At 44.3% G+C, this 5,000-nt stretch overlaps 1 pseudogene; it reads left to right on the plus strand.

Moving 5' to 3' along the window:
- Nucleotides 1–4,762: 4,762 nt before the first annotated feature.
- The window catches only part of LOC108889210 (AP-2 complex subunit mu-A-like), a 12,997-nt pseudogene continuing 12,759 nt past the window's right edge, over nucleotides 4,763–5,000 (plus strand).

Genomic DNA, 5,000 nt, shown 5'->3' on the forward strand with positions numbered 1-5,000 from the left:
CACGCACTGCTCTCCTCCTGTGGCTCTGATTGGCCACTACAGGTCATGTGACCCATGTTTCAGTGTGTATTGTCCCGCAGATAAAAGAGTCCCCGCTGATCTGAGAGCAGAAATAATCTGTTCCTGTGTCACTGAGCTGCTGGATTTATCTTTATCCATGTTTTCATCCAACGCTGATTCTCTACTGTAACTGTTTCTACTTTTTCTACTTTTAAACTCTTTTTATCTTTAGTTTTTATGATTTTACATTTTACAGTTTTTATGTTTTTGTCTTTGACACAAATATTCATAGGGTTTTGTTAAAAGGTTTGTTTTTATATAATATTTATATCTGATTTTGAATTTTTAAATTTGATTTAAGTAAGTTTATTTTGTATTTTCAAATCTTTCTCCTTTCTTTCATAGTTAAATCAACATTATTTAGTAAATATACTTATTGTTTTTATATTTTTGATTTTTCCTCCAACAGATTTTTGGGATCAAATTTATTTTTATAGTTTTACAAATATTTTACGATCATATTAATTTGAATAGAATAATTTTGACGTTGAACGTTTTAGATTTGAAAGTTATTTGGTTTTTAATGATAACTTTTTGTTTGTTTCACTTTTTTCATTTTAAATTTAAAATTTTCTGCTGTAACGGGATCAATAATCATATTTCATTTTTTGTCATGACATTTTTGGCTGTTAAAACAGACAATTTTGTTATTTGAACTAAATTTTCAGATTTTTACATTTTGTTTTATTTGGAAAATTCTGTTTATATTTCAGATATTTTTTTATGTTCTAATAGATTTTTTCTCTTATATTCTTTTTGATCTTCAGTTAATTTAGTTTTGATGTTTCCACTTAAAAATAGAAAATACATTTACTGAACTGACAAGCACCTTTTGCTTAGCAACCACACAGCTGTCAATCAATCCTACCTGTTCAGGTGTGTTTCCCTCTGTGATGTTACTCCAGGTTCAGCCAATCAAGGACAGAGCAGTTCCTCACCACGACTCGTCAGGCGTCAACGACGCCGCCACCGGAAACCCAAAGGGCCACGAATGGAGCGGGTAAATACACACACACACCCCTGTGAGGTCAAAGGTCAAACAGCTAGTGTGTTTCCTGTCACTGACGTGGTCATGTGTTTACCTGTGTCCTCGTGTGTGTCAGTCTGTGTCTTTCAGCAGTGTCACTGACTCCACCATGTCGCTCAACATCATCACTGTCACTCTCAACATGGTGAGTACGTCATGTGACTGACAGCTGATCTTCTCAGCTGATCTCTGCAGCTGATCTCTCTCGTCTCAGCTGATCTCTCCTGCACTGATCTCTTCCTGTTCCTCTCTGTTATATAATCCAGATCAGATCAATCGTTTAAATCAGTCTGAAGTTTTCCTGAACTTCCTGTTGGTGGTTTTTAATTTTACATGACAACAGCAGGTTAGGAGTTCTGAGGTCGTATCAGTCACTTCCTGTTTTACCTGTGTGGTAACCATGGTAACCAGATTTAGGACCTGAGTCTTTATATAAATAAAACTGACTTGACTCTAACTTTAGGATATCATCTGTCCCCCCAGAGAGGTATAACTTCCTGGGGATCAGTATTGTGGGCCAGAGTAACGACAGAGGAGACGGAGGGATTTATATCGGCTCCATCATGAAGGGAGGAGCCGGTGGCAGCAGATGGACGCATCGAGCCCGGAGACATGTTACTGCAGGTACTACAGTACTATTACAGTACTACAGTACAGCTGCTGATACTCTGCTTGTTTCAGCATCAGTCAGGTGTTTCTTTTTCTGTTTCAGGTGAACGACATCAAACTTTGAAAACATGAGTAACGACGATGCTGTTCGAGTCCTGAGAGAGATCGTCCACAAACCAGGGTCAGACTGGCTTATATGTTCTACTGATACTGTTACTGTTACTGTACCTACTTTTGGGTTTGATATCTGTCGCCATCTTGTGGTCGGTGTTGGCACTGCAGCTTCAGACAGCTGCGTTATTAGCAGAGTCAGTCTGTGGGTGAATGTTGGTCCAGACTGAAACACCTCAACATGACATCAGCATCCTGTGAGCCTGATCCTGGAGTCCAGTCTGAGAATCAGAAACTAAATCACTGCACAGAGAGAATGAGATTTTTACAGCTCTGGCTTTTACTGCTGCTCCATCAGACTGAGTCAATTTTAAAACATGAGTCTGTGTTTTGTTTTTAAGTTGGTCTGAATGTGGCCTTAGTCAGACCTCAGTGTTGACGAGCCTCAAATCATCCAAACCTTTTAAGAGTCAGTACTCAGGAGTAACTAAACAGCGTACTGCAGTCTTAGTCATCCAGGTGCTGGGAGTCTCAAGGACTAGAGTTGAAGGCGACTGGACTTCCTTGTTTTTTAGAGTTAGGGTCACATGAGCCCATTGGTGGGTCTGATGACTCACATGACGACAGGGTCAGTCAGTGACTCTCAGGACCACGTCCAATTTGTTAAACACCTGGGCTCCCCAGCCAGCCTCTAGAACTGAGGAAGACTTTCAGATGAGAGGTGAAACATCTTCACAAAGAAGTCCACTTACCTTCAACCTGAATACTTTGTAGGAGGTGACGAATATCAACTTTTTCTCTTCAAATAGTAACCTGTTCGTCTGTCTGTCTTCAGTCCGGTGACATTGACGGTGGCGAAGTGTTGGGATCCAAACCCACGAGGCTGCTTCACATTGCCAAGAAGTGAGTTAACAACAACAACACAACTCTTTTTCCCTGTGAAAACAGTTGTTTGTTAAGCGAAGCTGAAGTATTTCATCTAAACGTCACAGATCACTTCAGTCTGTTGTCCTCTGTCCTCCATTTTTCCCTAAATAAAGGTGAACCGGTCCGTCCCATCGACCCTGCTGCCTGGGTGTCTCACACCGCCGCCATGACAGGGAGGCTCCTCCCACACTATGGTAAGACTCCCATCAGCCACTGCAGCGTCCGTCCTTCCATCAGTTTGTCCATGACAATAATCTGCTGCTGTTTCTGTTTCAGGCGTCCATGAAGAAAACCACCTCACCATCCACAGCGACATCACAGCTGTTGTCAAGGCGATGGCCAATCCTGAGTCAGGCCTGGAGGTTCGGACAGGATGTGGCTGAAGATCACCATCCCCAATGCCTTCATTGGTAAGCGTCACAACCCAGTCTGCTTCTGACCCGAGGCTCTGTGAACAAAGAACTCACAGTGAGGTGAAGTGAGACTAGACCTGTCCATCTGGGTCAAAGATATTCTGTTTCTGTCTTTACAGCAAATGAGCAACAAATAAAAACTAAAACAGTTTGAGTCTTAGAACCAGATTCTGTTCCTCTACAATGTGGAGGGTAGAGGACCTGACAGAGTTGATAGACTGCAATGAATCAGATTATGTAGACTCCAGTGATACAGAGTAAACCTCTGGGTCTGGACCCGGTTGGTGATCCAGCTCTGTTCATTAGTTCACATACACAAGAGTTGGTCTAGCCTCACAGAGGCTGAGGTTATCTGGACCTCTTTCCTTAAATTTCTGATTCTAAGTTCTACAAAGATCAGTCTCTACCTTCAGTTTATCCCTTGTGTCCAGGTTCAGACGTGGTGGACTGGCTACACCATAATGTTGAAGGTTTCACCGATCGCCGTTGAAGCCAGGAAGTACGCAGGAAACCTGCTAAAGGCCGGATACATCCGACACACTGTCAACAAGGTCACCTTCTCCGAACAGTGCTACTACGTGTTCGGAGACCTCTGTGGGGGTGAGACCTTCCAACAACCGATTCTGATAGTCCAGATGTCTGGTTATCAGCTGATGATCAGCTTATGATCAGCTGTTATACCTGGTAGTGTTGGTGACTGATGTGGTTCCTCCTGTCTGTCAGATCTGGGTGTTGATGTCTCTGCTGGATCATGAAGGAGCCTCCAGTCGAGGAGAAGGAGGATTGGACTGTGACCCGGCGTCAGGCGTCCAGTGGCCCCCGGCCTTCCCCTACCAGTACCCCATCCCTCACCCCTATAGTTCTCCTCACCCCCTTCACCAGCTGCCGGCCTGGACAGGAGAAGGAGGAGTAGGAGGAGGGAGTCAGCACAGTGAAGGTGATGGAGGTGTTTCCTGTTTCCTGTATGACATCATCACCATACTGTCTGACAGTCTCGGAGCTAACTCACAGGTTTCATGTGTTTCTGTCTGAGCAGGAAGTCACAGCAGTGGATCGAATTGTAGCAACGGTCTGAAGGAGGGAGGAGGAGGAGGCAGCCAATCAGAGCCCACCAAACACCTGGCGTCTCCCGGCGACGACAGCACCCAGCAACCCCTGACATCCCTCTCTGGTCTCCATGGTGACAAAGACTCAAAGGACCCCCACTGGCTCCTTCACCATCTTCAGGTCAAGGTCGAGACCTCTCCTCTGTCCCACCTGATATCTCTGCCTCCAGACGGTCCTTCTGCCTGGCCATGGGAAACCCCAGTGATTTCTTTGTGGATGTGATGTGACCCATCAGGGTGGTGATGATGTCACGACAGGTGATGTCAGAAACAACCTGATGTTGAATCTGAGGCGATTTGATTTGAACTTGTTCAGGAAAGTTTCGTTTTCTTTTCAGTAGAAATTAAAACGTGAGAAGTTGATTTATTTATTTATTTACCTCCACTGTGAACGACCTGATACTGGAACCTCAACCTGTGACGTCCAGAAACAGTTCTCTACCCAGGTTCAAATCTCCACATCTCTCCCCAGGAATCCCCATCATTGCTCGCATCGCAATCATCCCTCAGCAGAACCTCCAGGTGGCGCTCTCTGAGGACAGATACGACACTGCAGATCATCTGATCTGAATCCTTTAAATCCCTGATCAAATGTGTGTAGTTTGTTTGTTTGTGGGGAACAAAGACGCCTGTTAGTTCCTTGTATTTCACTCTGTATCGAACCTGAACCACAGAGCCTCTGTGACGATCACTAACCTCCATCCTGACTCATTGTTCTGCCTCACTGTGGTTGACTCCTCCTCACTG

The sequence above is a fragment of the Lates calcarifer genome, unplaced genomic scaffold (assembly GCF_001640805.2).
Source record: "Lates calcarifer isolate ASB-BC8 unplaced genomic scaffold, TLL_Latcal_v3 _unitig_1484_quiver_2265, whole genome shotgun sequence".
Taxonomy (NCBI): domain Eukaryota; kingdom Metazoa; phylum Chordata; class Actinopteri; family Centropomidae; genus Lates; species Lates calcarifer.